Raw genomic sequence first — 25,138 nt, forward strand, 5'->3', positions numbered from 1 at the left:
ACTGATGGACGCTTAGGTTGATTTCATGACTGCTATCGTGAGTAGTGCTACAGTACACATATGACTGGTGTTTTGTTTTTGTTTTTGTTTTTGTTTTTGTTTTTTGAGACAGAATCTTGCTCTGTTGCCCAGGCTGGAGTGCAATGGTACGATCGTGGCTCACTGATACCTCCGTCTCCCGGGTTTAAGCGTTCCTCCTACCTCAGCCTCCCAAGTAACTGGGACTACAGGTGTGCACCTGGCTAATTTTTGTGTATTTTAGTAGAGATAGGGTTTCACCATGTTGCCCAGGCTGGTCTCGAACTCCTGAGCTCAGGCAGTCCGCCCACCACAGCCTCCCAAAGTGCTAGCATTACAGGCATGAGCCACCGCACTCAGTCAAGTGTCTTTTTTTAATATAATGATTTCTTTCCTTTGGGTAGATACCCAGTAGTGAGATTGCAAGTTCAAATTACATTTCTATTTTTAGTTATTCGAGAAATCTCCATACTGTTTTCTGTAGAGGCTGTACTAATTTCCATCCCCACCAACAGTGCATAAGCATTCCCTTCTCTCCACATCCATGCCAACATCTGTTGTTTGACTTTCTAATCATGGCCATTCTGACTGGTGTTAAGATAATATCTCATTGTTGTTTTAATTTACTTTTCTCTAATTAGTGATGTTGAGCATTTTTTCGTGTTTATTGGCTACTTGTATATCTTCTTTGGAGAAACGTCTGTTCATGTCCTTTGCCTACTTTTTACAGGTTTTTTTCCCCCTTGTTGAGTTGTTTGAGTTCCTTGTAAATTCTGGATGTTAGCCTTTTGTTGGAGACATAATTTGCAAATATTTCTTGCCATTGATACTCTGAGTTTTGCAATTCCAAGCTATAAACTGCTTCTGAGAGGACACAGATAAATTAATGGGTAACAGACAGATAAATACAGGACTGTAAAAGAGGTTTAAGGGATGATCCCAACAGGATGTAGAGACTAAGAAGACCATAAGTCTGACACTGGTGAACTCCAGTGGTTTTCAAACTCCTCTGGATTTAAGTACAGCTATTTTTGTTCTTTTCCCCAGTCTTTTAGCCCATTCACATTACTGTTAGAGTTAAACTTGCTAAGGAGCACAGTGTTAGCACTAATGCAGCATAGTAATGAGTATTTCAGGGAGGATTCAGCCCAATTCCAGTTTTACACAAGTTCAATAAAGCTCCAAAGAAAATCCAGAATGGTTACAGCTGATGTAAGAGTGTTTTTTGACAAGATTTCTGAGCAATGTACCTAAGGGCTTAGTGATATATATTTCAAGATGCTAGTCTCATCCCATTAAGTGAAATGCAGAATTACAAAAGAATGCTAACTTAACCGCATTTCAAGCCTCCTTCATTGTTTAACATATTTTGAAAAGACATCTGCAAAAGGTACTATTCTGATGCCCTGCCCAGATTCCCTTTATGGAGCCAGGAAGCTCATCTGTCACTAGCAGTGAATGTAATGGCTTCCCACTGATCCCTCCAAAGAATTGTCCTAGCCCAGGATTTCTTCACCCCAGTATCGTGTGCAGGATCATTCTTTGTTGCAGAAGGCTGTCCTATGCATTGTAGGATGTTTAGCAGCATCTTTATCCTCTAATCTCTCAATACAAGCATGAGTTTTCCTGGTGTGACAATCACAAAACATCTCCAGACTTTGCCAAATGCCCTCGAGGGGACAAAATTGCCCAGGGCTGAGAACAGCTGCTTTAGATTGACAGAAGAAACCTCCAGGATTTAATTACCACCACCACCACCACTACCCCCTTGCCCAGGCCTGCAATCACGAGGAATGATATGGGGTTCAGAAGACCAGCTCAAAAGGGAAGGTGACTCTGTGGCATGGCTTATGCGCCAGAGTTTTGTTTTGTTTTTTTAATGGGATCAGGCCAAGGCTAGATTTTCCCCAAACCCACATCTTGATTTGGCTGTCTTCCCTTTTCCCATTCCCTTTCACCTCCTCAATAAGTTTCTCCAGAGAACCCTTCCTCGTAAATCACATGCATCAGAATCTCTCAGGATCTGGCCAGGTACAGTGACTCACACCTGTAATCTCAGCACTGTGGGAGGCAGAGGTGGGCAGACCACCAGAGGTCAGTAGTTCAAGACCGCCCTGGCCAACAGGGAGAAACCCTGTCTCTACTAAAAATACAAAAATAGGCCGGGCGTGGTGGCTGACGCCTGTAATCCCAACACTTTGGGAGGCCGAGGTGGGTGGATCACCTGAGATCAGGAGTTCGAGACCAGCCTGGCCAACATAGTAAAACTCTATCTCTACTAAAAATACAAAAATTAGCTGGGCATAGTGGTGGGCGCCTGTAATCACAGCTACTTGGGAGGCTGAGACAGGAGAATCGCTTGAACCTGGGAGGCAGAGGTTGCAGTGAGCTGACATTACACCAATGCACTCCAGCCTGGGCAACAAGAGTGAAACTCCATCTCAAAAATAAATAAATATAAATAAATAAATAAACAAACAAAAATTAGCCGGACATGGTGGCGCATGCCTGTAGTCCCAGCTACTCAGGAGGCTGAGGCAGGAGAATCACTTGAACCTGGAAGGCACAGGTTGCAGTGAACCGAGATCGCACCACTGCACTCCAGACTGAGTGACAGAGCAAGACTCTGTCTCAAAAAAAAAAAAATCTCTCAAGATCTGCTTCTAGGGAACCTGACTCATGACCACACATAAGGAACCCCTTAAACCTTCTTCACGCTCCTGCAAAATTACTGGAGAAAAGTTTCTACAATACCCATGGAGGAGAGCTGATTCAAGTCTTTATCTTACTTTTTAAAAAGTTCCTACAGTCTAGTTATCCTTAGTCTAACTAATGTTTTCCTTGATTCAGAGTAAACATATTTTTATTTTTATTATTATTTTTTTGAGGTGTAGCTAGGACTACAGGCACATGCCACCACGCCCAGCTAATTTTTGTATTGTTTAGTACAGACAGAGGTGAACATATTTGTAGTCCCTCATGCAGAAATGATTTAAATGTACCTTTTTTGGCTTGAAAGATTGTGGTGGGATTGTAAACTGGTATAACTACCTTAAAAAATTGTTTGGCAGTATCTACTAAGGCTAAACATATGTATACCTTGAAGTTCCTCTTTTACACATAACAGAAGTGAGGTACTATTCCATCGAGAGACATGTACAAGAGCGTTCATGGATGCATTATTTATAATAGTCAAAACTGGATACAATTCAAGTGCTCATTAAGAGTAGAATGGGCAAGGGCCAGGTGTGGTGGCTCACGCCTGTAATCCCAGCACTTTGGGAGGCTGAGATGGGAAGATCACCTGAGGTCGGGAATTTGAGACCAGCCTGACCAACATGGAGAAACCCTGTCTCTACTAAAAATACAAAATTAGCCAGGCATGATGGTACATGCCTGTAATCCCAGCTACTCAGAAGGCTGAGGCAGAATAATAACTTGAACCTGGGAGGCGGAGGTTGCAGTGAGCCAAGATCACGCCATTGGAATCCAGCCTGGGCAACAAGAGTGAAACTCCGCCTCAAAAAAAAAAAGAGAAGAATGAGCAAATTGTGGTATATTGACTCAATATAGACACACAGCAGTAAGAATAAATTACTGCTATGCAGAGCAACATACGTGAATCACATTAGGCACATTAAGTCAAAAAGGCAAGACCCAGGAGAGTATATTTAGATATTATCTAAATATATATATATTATATATTTACTAATATATAATAATATACTAATATATTAGTAAATATAGATATTTCCACTTATATGAAGTTCAAAAACAGGCAAAACCAGTGGTCATAGATGTGAGAATAGTGATTACATCTGTGTGAATGGTTATTGAGGGGACTTGAGACAGCCTGCTGGGGTATTGAAAATTTGGTTTTTATCTTAGTTTGAATGGGAATTATATAAGTGTATTCATACATAAAAATTCATAGAGCCATGGATTTAAGATTTGTGCACATTACTCTGTGTAATATCTCAATAAAAAGAGAATCTGTGGATGCCTGGACAACGGTCAGAAGACCCTGGATGCTGGGAGGGACACTGCTGCTGCTGGCTCACAGCTGTGTACCTCACAGGGCACTGCCCTTACCTAGAGAGAACTACCTTTTCCAGTTACCCTCTTCCAGAGGGCTGATGTGCAAAAGGCCTTACTCCTTTCCACAATATGAGACAACTCCGAAAAGGCTGTTAAATACTGGAGAAGAAAAAGTCATCCCAGCTCCAAAGCTCCTAGTAGAAATGGTATGGCTGGGCGCAGTGGCTCACGCCTGTAATCCCAACACTTTGGGAGGCCAAGGCAGGCAGATCACAAGGTCAGAAGATCGAGACTCCTGGCTAACATGGTGAAACCCCGTCTCTACTAAAAATACAAAAAATTAGCGGCATGGTGGCCGGCACCTGTAGTCCCAGCTACTCGGGAGGCTGAGGCAGGAGAATGGCATGAACCCGGGAGGCAGAGCTTGCCGTGGGCCGAGATCACGCCACTGTACTCCAGCCTGCATGACAGAGTGAGACTCCATCTCAAAAAAAAGAGAAATGGTGGAGGCCTTGCTTGCAATTGTAATGTCCAGTCCCACCTCCCTCTTTGTAGAGGTGTTATCTCCAAAAGCATCCCCCAAAACCATCTGCACTCAACTCTCCTTCTTAGAGTCTTAGACTGGAATGCTGACCTTCCCTTCAATACTAAAATTCCCCATGTAACTCTGAAGCCTCCTTTTGATTTTCCTGCAGTGTCCTCTCCCAGCATTTCTTCACTAAGGGGTCTTAAAGCCATGAGTTTGCCTGTACAGTCTTGTGCCCGATAATGACTTCCCAGTCAACAATAGACCACATGTAAGATAGTGATCCCATAAGATTATAATACTGTATTTTGCCTGTACCTTTTCTAGATTTAGATTTATTTAGATATACAAATACCTATCATTCTGTTACAATTTCCTACATTATTTAGTACAGTAACATGCTGTGCAGGTTTGTTGCCTAGGAGCAAAAGCTTATACCATACAGCCCAGGTGTATAGGAGGCTAGGCCATCCAAGTTTGTAAGTATTCTCTGACGTTCACACAATCACTTAAAGAAAGAATCACTTAATGACACATTTTCCAGAACGTGTCCCTGTCACTACATGATGCATGACTTCACTTTAAAAATCCATCCAGGCATGGTGGCTCATGCCTGTAATCCCAGCACTTTGGGAGGACAAAGCAGGAAGATCACTTGAGGCCAGAAGTTCAAGACCAACCTGGACAAGAGATTGAGACTCTGTCTCTACAGAAAATTATTTTTTAAAAATTAGCTGGGGCTGGGCACAGTGGCTCACACCTGTAATCCCAGCACTTTGGGAGGCTGAGGCGGGCGGACGATTTCAGGTCAGGAGTTCTAGAGCAGCCTGGCCAACATGATGAAATCCCATCTCCACTAAAAATACAAAAAAATTAGCTGGGTGTGCTGGCACATGCCTCTAATCCCAGCTACTGGGGAGGCTGAGGCAGGAGAATCACTTGAACCTGGGAGATGGAAGTTGCAGTGAGCTGAGATCATGCCACTGCACTCCAGCCTGGGCAATAGAGTGAGACTCCATCTCAAAAAAAGAAAAAAAATTAGCTAGGTTAGTGACATGCACCTGTAGTCATAGCTACTTGGGAGGCTGAGGCAGGAGGATCGCTTAAGCCCAGGAGGTTGAGGCTTCAGTGAGCTATGATTGCACTGCTGCACTCCAACCTAGGCAGCACAGCAAGACCCTGTCTCTAGGGGGAAAAAAATCCATTGCCAGCGCGTTCTATCTTGCTGAATGTCTTTTGATTATTGCAGCCACCCAAAAGAAAGCCAGTCTTGTTGAAGGAAAGAAGCAAAACAAAATGAGCTCTAAGTAGGAGGAAAATTGGCCCTCCTGCAATTTGAAACTATTTCTGTAGATTATATGTATTGTAAACTCATTACAGGCACTTCTCTGTAAAGTTAAAATAGTATAACTGGCTTGTTTTATATTGTTTTCCCAGAAGAGTTCACATTAGTTGCTTTTTTCCAAAATAAGGACCAATCCTTTCAACAAGATGCCTTCGTGTTTAAAATGCAGTTAGCAATTTTGTTATTGTCAATTGTACGTAATCAAAACATGCCTTCAGATTCTTCTTCTAATCTTCTTCTTTTGATCTGTGCTCCATTCTCCACCCTGCTTTTTGCATATCCTCTGCAAGTGTTCATTCATCCTTCCAATTTACTTGAACTTCTTTTCTCTACATTGACATTTTCTTTGTTTCATGTCAGTTTTTTGGTGATTTTTTTTTTTTTTTTTTTTTTTTTTTGCCTTATAGGTTTTGTTTATTTACACTTGTTTTTCGTGGTCATTTCAGTATTTAACAGCCTTTTGGTTGTGATTTTTTTTTTGTTCTCTTCATTTTTTTTCCTTTGGTTGTGATTTTTAAATTGTAATTTATAGCCAATTAAGCATATACTCTCTTTAGATAAAACATGAAGAAACCATTTCTGGTCAGGCGCGGTGGCTCACGCCTGTAATCCCAGCATTTTGGGGGGCCGAGGCGGGCGGATCACAAGGTCAGGAGATTGAGACCATCCTGGCTAACACGGTGAAACCCCGTCTCTACTAAAAATACAAAAAAATTAGCCGGGCGCGGTGGCGGGCGCCTGTAGTCCCAGCTACTCAGGAGGCTGAGACAGCAGAATGGTGTGAACCCAGGAAGCAGAGCTTGCAGTGAGCGGAGATTACGCCACTGCACTCCAGCGAGACTCCGTCTCAAAAAAAAAAAAAAAAGAAACCATTTCTACTGGCAGCTCTGGAGCTGGCACGGCTTTTTTCCTCTTCAGTTTTTACCAGCCTTTTCAGAGTTGTCCCATATTGAGGCAAGGAGTAAGGCCTTTGTATCCACATATACTCTCTTATCTAAATATATCTTTAGATAAGACATGAAGAAACAAGAAAATGTAAACATGTCTTCTTGGCCTCAGAAGTCTCCAGCCTCTGGGACAGTGCCTGAACAGACGCTGTAGAGCCAGTTGCCTTCATCATCACAGTTTATGGGATAAGTTTTTTTTTTCATTTCAGGAAATAATGCTTAGGTTCTTCCTTTTTCCTCTGGGCAACGCTGCCCCCAAATCATGATACATTGATGGTCTAAATTAAATCAACAACAATAATAGCTGGTATTTATTGGTTGCTTGTTGTTTGGTAGCCCTTTTTTTCTAAGTGATTTGCTAACAATATCACTATTTCATCCTCCTATCATTTCTATGAGAAAAAGTGCTATCATGTCACCACCACCACCACCTCCATTGTGTAAATGAGGAAACTTGGATATGGAGAGGTTGAGTGATTGTCCCAAGTCACATGGCTAGTAAATGGCACAGCCAGGATTGGGACCCCTGCGCTTATCCAGACTACTGCCTATATTCTTTTTTTTTTTTTCTTTTTTTGAGACATAGTTTCACTCTGTCACCCAGGCTGGAGTACAGTGGGGCAATCTTGGCTCACTGCAACCTCCACCTCCCAAGTTCAAGCGATTCTCATGCCTTAGCCTCCCAAGTAGCTGGGACTACAGGCGCATGCCACCGAGCCTGGCTAATTTTTGTATTTTTAGTAGAGATGGGGTTTCACCATGTTGGCTAGGCTGGTCTCCAACTTCTGACCTCATGTGGTTTGCCCACCTCGGCCTCCCAAAGTGCTGGGACTACAGGCATGAGCCATTGTGCCCAGCCATCCTGCCTATAGTCTATAAAACATGTGTTTCTGTTCTTTATGCTCTGGGAAGAGAGAAGGAGGAGAGAGTCATGATAATAAAAGAGGAAAGAAATCTTTTCTAGTCTCAAATAATTCAGACTTTAGTTACGAAAATAAAACACAGAAGCATTCACAGTTGTGACAGCCAGTTTCTAAAGATGCCCCCTCCCACCATGGCAACTAAACCCAACACTTACCTCCACCTTGTGTAGTACCCTCCCAGAATGAATCTGAGTTGGCCCTGTGAAGCAAACGGAATGCAGCAGAAAAGAACACTGTGTAACTTCCAAAGACCAGGTCATAGAAGGCCTTGCTGCTGCCATCCTCGACTCTTAGAACCTGTGCTCTGACGGAAGCCAGCTGTGGTATCAGAAATCCAACTATCCTAAAACCACAGTGCTGTGGGGAAACCCAACCTAGCCACCTGGAGAGGCTATGTGACCATCCCAGCTCTCCCAGTTATTTCAGCCCAGGTGCCATTCACATGAGTAAAGAAGCCATTTTGGACATTCAAACCCTAGCAGATGCCATGTGGAGAAAATCTAGCTAACAGCCGGAAAGAAGGCTCCAGGCTTAAGGCCCCGTCCCAGCCACCTCCTATCATCAGACCCACCCCAGCAGAGGTCTCAATTATGTCAGATGAGGGAGAAGCCCTCCCCACTGTGCCTGACCTAATTCCTAATTCTCAAACTTGTGAGCATAATAAAATAGCTGTTGTTTTAAGTCAGTGGGTTTGGAGGAGGTTTATAACTTAGCAATTGATAAATGACACAGCAGCAAGAAACAACAGTGTACAAATTAATGTCCGAAAGATCCAGAGATAGAGAAATGCTTGAGGGTTGAAACAATTATAAAATCACTTTTCTAGTAAGAAAGTCTGGGGCCCGAGTAAAGGCTCTGGGGAGAAAAAATGCAGATAAATGGGGTAGAACCGGGTCACCTTATCTGATGTAAAGGATATAGGAACTGAAGCAACAAGCAATAGGATTGGAAAGGAGTCTAGGGCAAATTGTTGAGGGTGATGGATGCCAAGGAAAATAATTCTACAACTGAACAGAACTATAAAAATCATTTAGTCCAACTCTTTTTTTTCTTTAACAGATGAAACTGAAAGCTAGAGAATGTGACTCTGGGAGGTTACCCAGCTGGTTGGTGGAATTTTTTTTTTTTTTTTTTTTGAGATGGAGTCTTGCCCTGTTGCTCAGGCTGGAGTGCAGTGGTGCGATCTCAGCCCACTGCAACCTTTGCCTCCCAAGTTCAAGCAATCTTGTGCCTCAGCCTCCCCAGAAGCTGGGATTACAGGTACATGCCACCAAACCCGGGTAATTTTTGTATTTTTTACTAGAGATGGGGTTTCACCATGTTGGCCAGGCTGGTCTCAAACTCCTGACCTCAAGTGATCCACCCACCTCGGCCTCCCAAAGTGCTGGGATTACAGGTGTGAGCCACCACGCCCGGCCAGAGATGTTAATACTTGAGGCCAAGCTGGATTCTTTCCTCCAGGAACCCACAGTTGGTTAGGGAAAGAGCATCACTGTTGTGTGTCTAAATCTAGGTAGGCTTTCTCCCCTGGCATTAAAAGTACTGTGGTGTAGCCACTCTAAACATCTGTACAGACACTATCATGTTGAAAGCAAGATTCTCTAATTTTGTAGTTGTAAAATCTCTATCAGTTTTTCCTCCTCCTCTCCCTTCATATTAAAAATAAAACAACCAAACCTCTAAACCTTTAGGTCTCTGAACTTTCACCAAATTCTCCATTAAGTTTTTTAAAACAACTTTACTGAGGTATAATTTATATTTCATAATATTCACTCTGTTTTAATTGTACTCACTATTCAGTGATTTCTAGTATCGAGTTGTGTAATCATCAACATAATCCAATTTCAGAACATTTCCATCTCCCCAGTAAAATCTCTCTGCTCATAACAGTTAACCCTTGGTCCAGCCTCTAGCTGCAGGCTACTAACCTACTTTCTGTCCCTGTAGATTTGTCTTTTCCGGATATTTCATGTAAATGCACTCATACAATACGTGGTATTTTGCCTTTGGCTCATTTCACATAATCACGTTTTTTTAGGGTCCATCCATGCTGTAACCTGTGCAGTAGTTCATTCCCTTCGATTGAGGAATCGTATTCCATTGTGTGGATGGGTCTACTGTATTTTGTGTATATCCATTTACCCCTTGACGGATGTTTGGCTCATTCCTAGTTTTTTGGTTCTTATTCATAAGGCTGCATCCCTTAAGTTTTTTTGTTTGTTTTTTGTGACAGAGTCTTGCTTTGTCCGCCAGGCTGGGAGTGCAGTGGCATGATCTCAGCTCACTGTAAGCTCCCCCACCTCCTGTCTCAGCCTCCAGAATAGCTAGGACTACAGGCGCCCGCACCACGCCCAGCTAATTTTTTTTTTTTTAATTTTTAGTAGAGATGGAGTTTCACCGTGTTAGTCAGGATGGTCTTGATCTCCTGATCTCGTGATCCACCATCCATTAAGTTTTAAAAGTAGTAAGCATTGCTTAGTAAGAGAAGCCACGTATAGAAATTTTGGCTGGGCTTGGTGGCTCACAGTTGTAATCCCAGCACTTTGGGAGGCTGAGACAGGAGGATCACTTTAGCCCAGGAGTTCAAGACCAGCCAGGGAAACATAGGGAGACCCCTATCTCTTAAAGAATTGTGGGTTGGCTGGGCGTGGTGGCTCACGCCTGTAATCCCAGCACTTTGGGAGGTCAAGGCAGGCGAATCACGAGGTCAGGAGATCGGGACCATCCTGGCTAACACTGTGAAACCTCGTCTCTACTAAAAATACAAAAAAATTAGCCAGTGGTGGTGGCGGGCACCTGTAGTCCCAGCTACTCGGGAGGCTGAGGCAGGAGAATGGCATGAACCCGGGAGGCGGAGCTTGCAGTGAGCCGAGATTGTGCCACTGCACTCCAGCCTGGGCTACAGAGCGAGGCTCCATCTCAAAAAACAAAAACAAAAAAAAAAAAAAGATTGTGGGTTTTCTGAGGGAATTCCTTATTAAAGGAAAAAAAAAAAAAAAAACTGGAGAACACAAAAAGTAAATAAATTCAGCTTTTAGAGGTAACCACATGTTAACTAACAGCTACATTTTTTTTCTTTTTTTGAGACGGAGTTGCGCTCTGTCCCCCAGGCTGGAGTGCAGTGGCGCAATCTCGGCTCACTGCAACCCCTGCCTCCCGGGTTCAAGCATTTCTCCTGCCTCAGCCTCCGGAGTAGCTGGGATTACAGGCACCCATTACAACGCCCAGCTAATTTTTACATATTTAGTAGAGATGGGGTTTCGCCACGTTGGCCAGGGTGGTCTCAAACTCCTGCCTCAGGTGATCTACCCACCTCGGCCTCCCAAAGTGCCAGGACTATAGGCGTGAGGCACCGTGCCCAGCCTACATCTACATTCTTTTTTGTAAGCCTCTATGCTTTATTTCTGTATAAGACTAAATTGTACTTACTTTTTTATAGCTTATTTTTAAATTAATGTCATAAAAAAGTCAGTAACATTTTATTGAATTGATATACCATAATCCATTATCTAATTGCAATCATTAGATAATTCAGTTATATCCAATTTGTCATTATAAACAACATTGACTGTTGCTATACTCACAAAATCTATATAAACTAAACTAAAATCATAAAACAATTTAGTTCTATTTTCTTTCAGTTATCTTATGGTTTATTGTTTACATGCAACTTTCATCCTGAGTGCATTTTGGCATTAGTTTACCCCAAAGTTATCCTTCCACACTGACTTGAACAGCATTATTTATTGTACTGCACAGTTTAATATTGGCCAGAATGTTTTCCTGGGTTTTTTTTTTTTTGGAGGGTTGTTCTTGTTGCTGCTTCTACTTTTGGAGACAGAGTCTCACTGTCACCCAGGCTGGAGTGCAGTGGCTCCATGCAATCATGGCTCACTGCATCCTCATACTCCTGGGCTCAAGATCCTCCCACCTATGCTTCCCAAGTACTTGGAACTACAGGCGCACACCACCATGCCCAGCAAATTTTTATTTTTTGTAGAGACGAGTCTCACTATGTTGCCCAGGCTGGTCTTGAACTCCTGGACCCAAGAGATCCTTCCACCTTGGCCTCCCAAAGTGCTGGGACTACAGGTGTGAGCCACTACACTTGGTCTGTTTTCTTGGGTTTTATGCTGTTTCATGAAGCTACTTGTGCCAATAGCATCTTGTTTTAATTATTGTAGTGAACAAGTCCATTACTAGCACATAGCAACGTCAGTCTTCCTTCACCATTATCCTGTTTCATATTGTCCAGTTTTCCCCCCTCCAGAAAAAAATCCTAAGATGTCTAATTTTAGTTATATGTATGTCCTGGGAATTTGGGATAGAATTTACACATTTTAGGCCAGGCGTGGTAGTTCACGCCTTTAATCCCAGCACTTTGGGAGGTCGAGGAGAGTAGATCACTTGAGGTCAGGAGTTTGAGACCAGCCTGGCCAACATGGTGAAACCGTCTCTACTAAAATAAAAATTAGCTGGGCATGGTGGCACGTGTCTGTAATCCCAGCAACTTGGGAGGCTGAGGCGGGAGAATCGCTTGAACCCGGGAGGCAGAGGTTGCAGTGAGCTGAGATTCTGCCACTGTACTCCAACCTGGGCGACAGAGCAAGACCCTGTCCCCCTCCCCACAAAAAAATTACACATTTTTTTTTTTTTTTTTGAGACAGAGTCTTGCTCTGTGCCCCAGGCTGGAGTGCAGTGGCGCGATCTCGGCTCACTGCAAGCTCCGCCTCCCGGGTTCACGCCATTCTCCTGCCTCAGCCTCCCGAGTAGCTGGGACTACAGGCGCCCGCCACCTCGCCCGGCTAGTTTTTTGTATTTTTTAGTAGAGACGGGGTTTCACCGTGTTAGCCAGGATGGTCTCGATCTCCTGACCTCGTGATCCGCCCGTCTCGGCCTCCCAAAGTGCTGGGATTACAGGCTTGAGCCACCGAAAAATTACACATTTTAATTGCAAAATCGTATTCAGAGTTCACCATGACAAGAACTGGTGAACTGGTGAATAACTGGGGGCACAATCGTATTCTGAGTTCACGGTGACAAGAACCGGTGACTGATGAACAACTGAGTTCACCAGTTCACTGATTGAAATACCTCTTGGGTGATCTTTGTGTATCATACATCATCATGGTCTTTTCTCTCCCCTTCCTCCATCTTCTAACCAGACAAAACTGGTGAACTTCTTCCCCTTTCCCTGTGATGAGAGGGACATGAACTATGAGTCAAGGTGTTCTAAAAAGTAGATGAATCTTTTTTTTTTTTTTTTTTTTTTTTTTTTTTTTTTTTTTCCCTGAGATGGAGTCTCACTCTGTAGCCCCAGGCTGGAGTGCAGTGGTGCGATCTCAGCTCACTGCAACCTCTACCTCCTGGGTTCAAGCAATTCTCCTATCTCAGCCTCCCAAGTAGATGGGACTACAAGCACACACCACCACGCCTGGCTAATTTTTGTATTTTTTAGTAAAGACAGGGTTTCACCATATTGGTCAGGCTGGTCTTGAACTCCTGACCTTAGGTGATCCACCCGCCTCAACCTCCCAAAGTGCTGGGATTACAAGTGTGAGCCACCACGCCCAGCCTCTGAAAAGTGGATGAATCTTAAAACCATAGTAGACCTAAGCAGCATGGATAAAATGTGTATTAAGTATAAACTTTCAGTGCACAAAACTCAGGTGTGCAAAAAAGTACTTTGATTTTCCATCTCTGAACTTAATTTCTCTCTTTAGCTACAGTTTGCCAAAAATTTATGGTAAACTCCATCAGTTCAGTTTTTCCTCAATTTCTTTGGAGTACATTCAAAAAGTTAAGATTATTTTCTTCCTTTATAATTCCCCTCAAGGTGTCATTTCATTTCTAGGAAGTTTTCAAAGAATCAGGGAGCCTGAGAGGACATCTGATCCTTGGAGTCCTGTCTTACACAGACGTGTGCAGGAATGTCCAGTCCCATGTGGTCTCTAGGCATGAAGAGGAGTGTTTGCTTAGGCATCCAAAGTCCTATTTTATAGCTCTACAGTCTGAGACATTCCCTCATTGGCACATGGACCTACACTTTTCTTTATATCCTAGCTAGAGGAAGGGACTGTATTAGTCTGTTCTCATGCTGCTAATAAAGATATACCAGAGACTGGGTAATTTATAAAGGAAAGAGGTTTAATGGACTCACAGTTCCACATGGCTGGGGAGACCTCACAATCATGGTGGGAGGCAAGGAGGAGCAAGTCATGTCTTACCTGGATGGCAGCAGGCAAAGAGAGAGAACTTGTGCAGGGGAACTCCTCTTTATAAAACCATCAAATTGGCCAGGCACGGTGGCTCAAGCCTGTAATCCCAGCACTTTGGGAGGCCGAGACGGGCGGATCATGAGGTCAGGAGATCGAGACCATCCTGGCTAACCCAGTGAAACCCCGTCTCTACAAAAAAAAATACAAAAAACTAGCTGTGCAAGGTGGTGGGTGCCTGTAGTCCCAGCTACTCGGGAGGCTGACGCAGGAGAATGGCATAAACCCGGGAGGTGGAGCTTGCAGTGAGCTGAGATCCAGCCACTGCACTCCAGCTTGGGCGACAGAGCAAGACTCCGTCTCAAAAAAAATAAAATAAAATAAAAATAATAAAACCATCAAATCTCCTGAGACTTATTCACTGTCACAAGAACAACATGGGAAAGACCAGTCCCCATGATTCAATTACCTTCCACTGGGTTCCTCCCACGCTACAATTCAAGATGAGATTTGGGTGGGGACACAGCCAAACCATATCGGGGTCCCTAGTGGACCCTATGTTTTATCAGCTCCACACTTTGGCCTTCCTGAGGCAGTGCCCTCCTGTCTAGAGACCAAACCCATCCCCCCTTCTAGAACACACACTGGATAGCCAAGACCCCATAATTCCCTACATTAATGATCCTGAGTCTGTTTCCAGGGCTGGTATTGACCTCTTTGCCAAATGGTCCTCCTGAAGGCAAACTGTGCCTCTGGTGTACAGCAGCTGTCTGCAAAGACACGGATGAAGCGTGGACATGTGGACAGGGGTGTCCATGCATTCCCAGGGGTGGAGGGAAAAGGGATAGAGCAAGGGCTGGGGACTGGGGACTGGCCTTCCACCATGGCCATGTACGAGTGTAGAATTCAATGTGCATTATGGCCTTCAAGGTCATTATAAAAGCATATTTGTCGAGCAGAAGCATAGAACTCATTTGACAGTGGTTAGTTTGACTTATAACTTCTGTCTAAACATATAGTAGGAGGCCTTCATTTGTACTCCTGCCTCAGACCCTGTGAATACTAGGGATGAGCCTGATAGGACTCTCTTGCTCAGAAACCTAATATTCTCCCTGAGACGTAGAAATTTTAGCCATTCTGTGACCTACTCCAGGGCCATGGGAGGCTACCTCAGGTTTCTCTCCTCTGAAGATCTCAGTCATCCACTCCACCTTATTTTTCTTGCTCTGTGGAGCCCGGGGAACACCTTTGAGATCAACACCTCCCAGGGCTCCAGCAGCAAAGCAGATTCCAGTGTCCTTTAGCCTCAATTTCCTCAAAATAACTGGAAAATTGTTCATCACCTTAGGGATTCACTCTAGTATTTATTTATTTATTTATTTATTTATTTATTTATTTATTTGTGGTTTTTTTGGAGACAGAGTCTCACTCTGTTGCCCAGGCTGGAGTGCAATGGCGTGATCTCAGCTCACTGCAATCTCCTCCTCCCAGGTTCAAGAGATTCCCCTGCCTTAGCCTCCCGAGTAGCTGGGACTACAGGTGCCTGCCACCACACCCAGCTAATTTTTTGTATTTTTAGTAGTAATTTTTGTATTTTTAGTAATTTTGTATTTTGTATTCACCATGTTGTAATTGTTGTATTTTTAGAAATTTTTTATTTTGTATTCACCATGTTGGCCAGCTGGTCTGGAACTCTTGACCTCAGGTCATCCACCGACCTCGGCCTCCCGAAGTGCTGGGATTAGAGGCGTGAGCCACTATTCTAGTGTTTCTTTTGAAATTACCATAGGCTAATAGACTCAAAAATTATCTTGAAATGTTTAAAACAATAATCTTTTTTAGATTTAGAAAAGCATATCAAATACATATATCACAAAGAGAATATGCTTCCTCTCCCACCTTCCCAGAGAAAACCAATAACCTGACTTCTAATACCAAAGATTTGTTTGACCTGTTTTTGAGCTTTATATGAATAAAATAAGATTAGTGTATACTCTTTTGTCTTTGGTTTTTTCCCCTCAATATTAGGTTAATGCAATTCACCCACAGTTGGACATAGCAGTAGCTTATTTAATCTCACTGACATGTAGTATTTCATCACATGAATATGCTCATGCATCCACTCTACTTTTGTTGGGCATTTGAATAATTTCCAGTTTTTAGCTATCATAGATAAAGCTGCTCTGAACTTTCTTTTGTGTATCTTTTGATGCACTTAAGTATGATTCCTATTAAATATATATTACATCTAGGAGTGTAATTTCTAGTCAAAGATTATGCATATATGTAGTTTTAATAGGTTCTGTTGAAGAGTTTTTCAAAGTGGTTGGACCAGTTTACACTCCCACTGGGAGTGTATGAGTTTTGGTTGCTTCATATTCTCACCAATGCTAGATATTATCATTCTTCTTCATTTTAGCTGTTCAGAAAGATATGTCATCATTGATTATGCCTCCCAATATTTTGTTATGAAATTTTTTGGCCGGGTGCAGTAGCTCACACCTGTAATCCCAGCACTTTGGGAGGCCGAGGTGGACAGATCACCCAAAGTCAGGAGTTCAAGACCAGCCTGGCCAACATGGTAAAACCCTGTCTCTACTAAAAATACAAAAATTAGCTAGGCATGGTGGTGCACGCCTGTAATCCCAGCTACTCAGGAGGCTGAAACAGGAGAATTGCTTGAACCCAGAAGGCAGAGGTTATAGTGAGCTGAGATCGCACCATTGCACTCCAGCCTGGGTGGCAAAGTGAAACTCTGTCTCATATAAATAAATAAATAAAAGAACTGTTTCAAACACACAAAGAAGTCTAAAGGAACATTACAATGAATATTGTATATTCACCTATACTCTTAAATTTTTAATATTTCCATTTATCATTAGCTATACATTCTGTTAAAAAAAAAGCAAACAACTAACTTTAGATTTTGTTAGGAAAAATATAGCTAATATTACTATTTTCCTTCTGAACAAAACAGGAACCTTAACTTTTTGCTTTTCTTCTTCTTCTTCTTTTTTTAAGTAACAGGGTCTCGCTCTGTTGCCTAGGCTGGAATGCAGTGGCATGATCTTAGCACACTGCAGCCTGCAACTCCTGGGCTCAAGTGATCCTCCCACCTCAGCTTCCTGAGTAACTGGAATCACAGACATGTGTCAGCACACCCAACTAATTTTTTAATTTTTTTGTAGAGACAGGGTCTTGCCATGTTGCTCAGTCTGTTCTCAAACTTCTGGACTCAAACAATCCTCCTGCCTTGGCCTCCCAAAACACTGGGATTACAGGCCTGAGTCATTTCACCAGGCCTTAACTTTTTAAATCCACTCTGACTTATTCCCACCTATCTTCCATGTTTTTGTTTATAGAGGTCCATCATATGTTGATTATAAACCACCTCCAAAGTATTTTTGTGGCTGTTTTTACATTTGTCAAAATATTTTATCATTTTCTTTCTTTTTTTCTTCTTTAGACAGAGTCACACTCTGTTGCCTAGGCTGGAGTGCAGTGGCGCAATCACAGCTTACTGTAGCCTTGACCTCCTTGGTTCAGGTGAACCTCCTGTCTCAACCTCACAAGTAGCTGGAATTATAGGCATGCACCACCACATCCAACTAATTTTTGTATTTTTTGTAGAGATGGTTTTACCATGTACCCCAGGCTGGTCTCAAACTCCTGTGTTCAAGTGGTCCGCCCACCGCAGCCTCCCAAAGTGCTGGGATTACAGACGTGAGCCACCATGCCAACCTTTGCTTTTTCAATCTAAAGATTTGTATCTTTTTCAGTTCTATAGACCTCTCAACCATTTTCACTTTTAATATCACCTCCCCTTCCTCCAACCGCCAGTCTTTCCTTCTAGAACTCTAATTAGAAGTGTGTTAAATCTTTTCACCCTTCTGTCTTTAATGTCTTAATTTTTAATTTTTTAAATCTCTTAGTGCTTTATTTTCTGTAACTTTCTTAGCTCTATCTTCCAGGTTTTTTAGTTTCCTCCTTAGCTACTTTTTTTTTTTCAGATGGAGTCTTGCTCTGTTGCCCAGGCTAGAGTGCAATGGCACAATCTCGGCTCACTGCAACCTCCGCCTCCTGGGTTCAAGTGATTCTCCTGCCTCCTGAGTAGCTGGGATTACAGGCATGCATCACCAGGCCTGGCTAACTTCTGTATTTTTAGTAGAGACGGGGTTTCCTCATGTTGGTCAGGCTTGTCTCGAACTCCTGACCTCTTTATCTGCCCACCTCAGCCTCCCAAAGTGCTAGGATTACAGGCGTGAGCCACGGTGCCTGGCCCCTACCTACATTTTGTGTGCTATTTAGCCCATAAATTGTTTCTAGTTTTAATCATCACATATTCTGTATTTTAGAAATTATACATTTTTTTCTAATCTTCCTTGTCCCTTTTGATAATCCCTTATACCTACATCATGGTTTCCATAACCTTCCAATTTTTTTAGAACTATTGAGCATACTTATTTAACATTCCACATTGGCCATTCCAAGGCCTATACTGGAAGTTGTTCTCTGCAGTTTGTTATCTCTGCTCATTCTTGCTTATCGTGGCTTATTTCTTCATGTGTTCTATGGTTTTGGATTATGAAATCAGGGTCCTTGAAATTTTATATGTGTAAATCCCTTGAAACCTAGTGTACTAGCTTCCTAGGGCTGCCATAGCAAATTACCCCAAACCGAAGGGTTTAAACAACAGAAATTTATTCTCTCACAGTTCAGGAGGCAAAAAGTCTGAAATCAAAATGCCAGCAAGGCTATGCTTCCTCTGACGGCTCTCTGGAGAATCCATCCTTGCCTCTTCCAGCTTCTGTGGCTCGTAGCATTCTTTGGTTTGTGGCAGCATGATGCTAATTTCTCTGTCCATCTTTACATGACCTTCTTTCACAGAGAGGACTCTCTATATCCTCCTCTCCTCTTCCTGTAAGGATAAGGACATCAGTCATAAGAGCCCACTCTAAATTCAGGATGATTCATCTTGAGATCCTTAATTGATTACATCTGCTAAGAACCTATTTCCAAATTAGGTCACATTCTGAGGGTGCTGGGTAGACACACATTTTAAGGAGACACTCTTCAACCCACTACAGTGAGGATTAGAATGTGTGTGGCCAATGAAAATTTGTTTTTGCTTTTGGAAATTGGAGGAACTACCAACCTGGAACTGTTTTAACCTAATATTTTGGCTTGGGATTTTTTGTTGTTGTTTTTTGTTTTTTGGGGGTTTCATTTTTGTTTTTGTTTTTGTTTTGAGACAAGGTCTCACTCTGTCACCCAGGCTGGAGTGCAGTGGTGCAATCACAGCTTACTGAAGCTTCGACCTCCTGGGCTCAAGAGATCCCCGCACTTTAGCCCCCAGAGTAGCTGGGACTACAGGTGCATACCACCATGCCTGGCTAACTTTTAAATTTTTGGTAGAGACAGGGTCTCACTATGTTGCCCTGGCTGGTCTAAAACTCCTAGGCTCAAGCAATTCCCCCACTTTGGCCTCCCAAAATGCTGGGATTACAGGTGTGAGCCACCACACCTGGCCGGATTTTTTTTTTTTTTAACGCATATAAGAACCCCATTTGAAGGTGGGTTATTAAGAATTCTCAAATTTTTTTTTTCCTTTTCCCTCCTTTGAGAAACACAGTTCACGTAGACAATATTTCTCCCGTCTTCTGTGAAGTGTTTTCTAGATTCTAGTTTTTTTTTTTTTTTTTTTTTTTTTTAATGGAGTCTGGCTCTGTCGCCCAGGCTGGAGTGCAATGGTTCGATCTCGACTCACTGCAACCTCCGCCTTCCAGGTTCAAGCAATTCTCCTGCCTCAGCCTCCCAAATAGCTGGGATTACAGGCGTCCGCCACTACACTTGGGTAATTTTTGTATTTTTAGTAGAGACGGGGTTTCACCATGTTAGTCAGGCTGGTCTCAAACTCCTGACCCCAGGTGATCCACCAGACTTGGCCTCCCAAAGTGCTGGGATTACAGGCATGAGCCACCGCCCCCCGCGTGTTTTCCAGATTCTTAATCAAAATGCTAATCTATGAAGGACCTCGTTTTATTTTAAGTATCCCAACTCTAACGTCACACCTTGCTTGGGATCTAAGCTGTCTCCTGTTCAAGGAAAAGTTTGGTTTTAATGCTGAAAAACCGTTCTGGTGTCTAATTTTCTTACAGTGTCTTTGCCTCAGAGATTTTCTTCATTTCCCCACCAGCTCAGTCATGCATATCAAAAGAAGTTTATGCACCACTGAAGGACACCAGTTAAAATTTGAACACATAAGAGATGTGTAATCATGTTGAGTAGAAAAACTCAACATCATGAAGATTTTAATTCTCCCTAATTTAATTTATAAATTTGTCTCAGTACCAATAAAGTTTTTTTTAAATTTTAGAATGAGACAAACTAGTTTTGAGTTCAGATGGAAAAATAAATTTAAATAACCTGGAAAGCTTTAAAACTATGGGATTTATTCTACTAAATATTTAAACACATTAAAAATGTTAAGTAAACAAAATTGCATTTGTATCTGGGAGACAGACAAATAGAATAAGATTGAAAGCCCAGAAATATTCCAACATACACATGGGAGTGTATTACATGACAAAGGTGGTATCTCAAATTGATGTGGCAAAGACAGACTATATGGTATTGGTTTGAGACAACTGAGTAACCACCTGAAAAGAGAATTAAATTAGGCCCATACCTCCATCAGGATGAACTCCAAGTGGATCAAAGATTTAAATTTTAAAATGAAACTGTATTTATTGATAAGAGTTATTTATACATATTCTGGATAGTCCTTCAAATCAATAAAAGAGAAGTAACTCGAAAGAAAAAATGGCCAAAAGACTTGAACAAATACATCATAAAATAAGATGTCTAGGCCGGGCACGGTGGCTCACATCTGTAATCCCAGCACTTTGGGAGGCCGAGGCGGTGGATAACCTGAGGTCAGGAGTTCACAACCAACCTGATCAACATGGTGAAACCCTGTGTTTGCTAAAACTGCAAAAAAATTGGCTGGACATGGTGGCACACGCCTGTAATCCCAGCTACTAGGGAGGCTGAGGCAGGAGAATCACTTGAACTTGGGAGGTGGAGGTTGCAGTGAGCCGAGATCGTACCATTGCACTCCAGCTTGGGCGACAGAGCAAGACTACGTCTCAAAAAATAGTAATAATAAAAATAAGATGTCTAATTGGCCAATGAATAAATGAAAAGATGTTTAACTTCATTAGTCATCGGGGAAGTGCAAATTAAACCCATAATGAAATACTACTACAGACCCACCAAAATGGTTAAAAAAAAAAAAAGACTAATGATACTAAGTACTGAAAAAGATGTGCATTAACCGCAACTCTCATACCCTGCTGATGGGTAGGTAAGTTGATACAATCATTTGGCAAAAATGTTGCACAGCATCCACAAAAGCTAGGTATAAGCCTACTTGGAGACACAGCGATTTCCCTCGTAGGTGTATACCCAACAGAAATGCATCATATTTTCACCAAAAGGCAAACACAATGATGTACACAGCAGGTATATACTGAAGAGATTTCCTTTCACCCCTGTCCTCCATCTGCTCTGGGCTTCTTACTGTATAACATAAAAATGTCTTCATTATTCAAATCCTGCTAATTAAAGTGTTGGAACAGCAGCAGCAGCAGGATCTAACAGCTTACTACAGCTTGTCAGAAGTGTGGAATATCTGGTTATGCCCAGATATACTACATTCATACCTGCATTTTTATAAGATCCTGAGATAATTCATCCACATTGTAAAGTTAGAAAGCCCTAGTTTAAGCCATTGTTACTCAAGTATTCTCTTCCGTGCAGGTGAAAACATTCTAATATAGACAGAGCCCAAAATATCTTTTCCCACCCAAGTTATTCATTGACTACTACCTCATATATGTCAGTTTATAGCCTTCTGTTTGCTCAAGCAAACATATACATACAAACACACACACACACACACACACCCGGGAAGCATGATTAAGTACATAGACACCTGGGAGTCTGAGGTGGGCGGATCACAAGGTCAAGAGATTGAGCCCATCCTGACCAACATGGTGAAACCCCGTCTCTACTAAAAATACAAAAATTCGCCGGGTGTGGTGGCGTGCGCCTGTAGTCCCAGCTACTCGGGAGGCTGAGGCAGGAGAATCGCTTGAACCTGGGAGGCAGAGGTTGCCGTGCGCAACACTGCACTCTAGCCTGGCAACAGAGGGAGACTATCTCAAAAGAAAAAAAAAAAAAAAGCAAAAAGAACATAGACACCTTAGCGGCCAGGCATAGACACCTACAGGCCAGACACAGAGATGCATGCCGGCAATTCCAGCACTTTGGGAGGCCGAGGCAGGCTGATCACTTGAGTTTAGGAGTTCGAGACCAGCCTGGCCAACATGGCAAAACCCCGTCTTTACAAAAAGTACAAAAATTAGCCAGGCTTGGTGGCGCACACGTGTAGTTCCAGCTACCCCGGAGGCCTAGGTGCAAGGATTGCTTGGACCTGGGAGATCGAGGCTGCAGTGAGCCAAGATCACACCACTGCACTACTCCAGCCTGGGCAACAAAGTGAGGTGAGACTGGCAAAAAAAAACAAAAAACAAAAAACAAAAAACAAACATAAAAACAGAACAAAAAACCAAAAAAGCAAACCATAGACAGTGGAGCCAGAATACCTGAGTGAAAAACCAAAAATAAAAATCTACTTTTTAATAGAGCAGTTTTAGGTTCACATCAAAATTGAGTAGAAAGGAGAGTTTCCATATGCTCTTTGCCCCTCACACATGCACATATATTTTTCCATATACTCTGTTCTCCACTGTTTAGTTCATTTTGTGCTGCTACAACAGAATACCACAGACTGAGTTATTCATTCATTCATTCATTCATTCATTCATTCATTCATTCATTTAGAGACAGGGTCTTGCTCTGGTGCCCTGGCTGGAGTAAAGTGGTGCAATCATAGTCCACTGCAGCCTTGACGTCCTGGGCTCAAGCAATCCTCTCACCTGAGCCTCCCAAGTAGCTGGGACCACAAGCACAAGCCACCACATCCAGCTAATTTATTTTTATTTTTTTTTAGCGATACAGCCTTACTATGTTGCTCAGTCTGGTCTCGAACTCCTGGGCTCAAGCGATCCTCCTGTCTCAGCATCCCAAAGTGCTAGGATTACAGCCTCCCACCTCAGCCTCCTAATGTTCAGGAATTACACGTGTGAGTCACTACATCCAGCCCATTTTCAAATAACACTGTATCATTTCGCTGGTAATGCAAATGTCTTCTTTTTTTTTAAAACAGTCTTTTTTTTTAAAAAATAACTTCCAATTTTAACTCTTTTTTGAAAGCATTAAGACCCTTATTGTAGATTAGGTATCATCTCCTCTTTGGCTATGAGACGTGTAGTTTTGTTAACCAGAGACATTAATGAGTTCAGTTTCTGAGACAAGTCATTTAATAAATTATTTGGATCCTTGGGTCTCTGGAAGTTGTTAATTCCTGCTAATCTGTCTACTGTAGCAAAGATGGTCTTGTTAATGACTAGATTTGAGAGAAAGGCTTTGGACTCATCAACAGATAGATCCAGAAGCTGTACCATCCTTTTAATTGTTATCTGAATATAATACTTGGCCATTATTCTAATATTATGTTCAACAACTCTGTTCTTCAAGCCTTTCCACCTTTTTTTGCCTTCCTCTGTAGAACCAAAAACATCAGTTGCAGGACTCTCAAGGGAACCTTTTCTTAATTCCATTCCATAGTCCTCCACAAGTGTGGACCAACACATTAACTCTATTGTGGTAAAAAGTTTTAGAAGATCCTTGTATTGGGGAATTTCTATCAGGAGATAGGAAGCTGCCCACGCACCTGCTCCGCAAATGTCTTATAATAACAAAATATTCTTAATACTTCCTTCCCATCCCTTGTGTTATTACTGTCATTCCTTCCACTTATACATAAGCTTTAATCATCAAATATATTGTTATTATTTTGAACAAATCTTTTGTTATATCAATTAAGAGTTTTTAAAAATAAGCATTGTATTTTATCTTCACTTATTCATTCTCTTACGCTCTTCCTTTCTTTATGTGGATCCGAGGTTTGGACCTACATCATTTTCCTTCTCTCTGAAGAATTTCTTTTCACGATTCCTGCAAAGCAATTATACTGGCAACAAATTCCCTCAATTTTTGTTTGTCTAAGAAATTCTTTATTTCTCCTTTACTTTTGAAGGATAATTTATCAGGATACAGAGTTCTAGACTGGTGTTTGTTTTTTTTTTCTTCAACACTTCACGTATTTCACTTACTCTCTTCTCGCTTGCATGGTTTCTGAGGAGAAGTCAGATGTAATTCTCATCCTTACTCCTTTATAGTTAAGATTTTCTTTTCTGACGTCTTTCAAGATTTTTTTCTTTACCTTTGATTTTATGCAATTTAAATATGATATGCCTAGGTATAGTCTCTTTCTTTCTTTTTCTCTTTCACACTTACATTGCTTAGTTTTCTGAGCTTCTTGGATCTGTGGCTTAGGGTCTGCTATGGTTTGAATATGGTTTGTTTGTCCCTGCCAAAACTTGTGTTGAAATTTAATCTTCAATGTGGTGGTGTGGGGAGATGGGACCTAGTGGGAAGTGTTTGGGTCAAGGCGGCAGATCTCTCATGAATTGCTTGGTGCTGTTCTTGTGGTAGTGAGTGCTCACTCTGGTGAGATTAAATTCGTTTTTGAGAAAATGGATGTGTTCCCTCAAAAATGGGTTATTATAAAGCCAGAATGCCCCTTGAGTTTTCTCTCTGGATGTGTCTACTTCCCCTTTTACTTTCTCCGCCATGTTATGACACAGCGCAAAAACCTTTGTCAGAAGCCACACACCCTTATCTCTCTAGCTTACAGACCATTAAGCTAAGTAGGCTGAGCATGGTGGCTCACGCCTGTAATCCCAGCACTTTGGGAGACCAAAATGGATGAATCACTTGAGGTCAGGAGTTCGAGACCAGCCTGGCCAACATGGTGAAACCCTGTCTCTACTAAAAAATACAAAACGTAGCTGCGCGTGGTGGCAGGTGCCTGTAATCCCAGCTACTTGGGAGGCTGAAGCAGAAGAATCGCTTGAACCCAGGAGGTGAAGGTTGCA

Source organism: Macaca thibetana, chromosome 2, assembly GCF_024542745.1.
Source record: "Macaca thibetana thibetana isolate TM-01 chromosome 2, ASM2454274v1, whole genome shotgun sequence".
NCBI classification, from domain to species: domain Eukaryota; kingdom Metazoa; phylum Chordata; class Mammalia; order Primates; family Cercopithecidae; genus Macaca; species Macaca thibetana.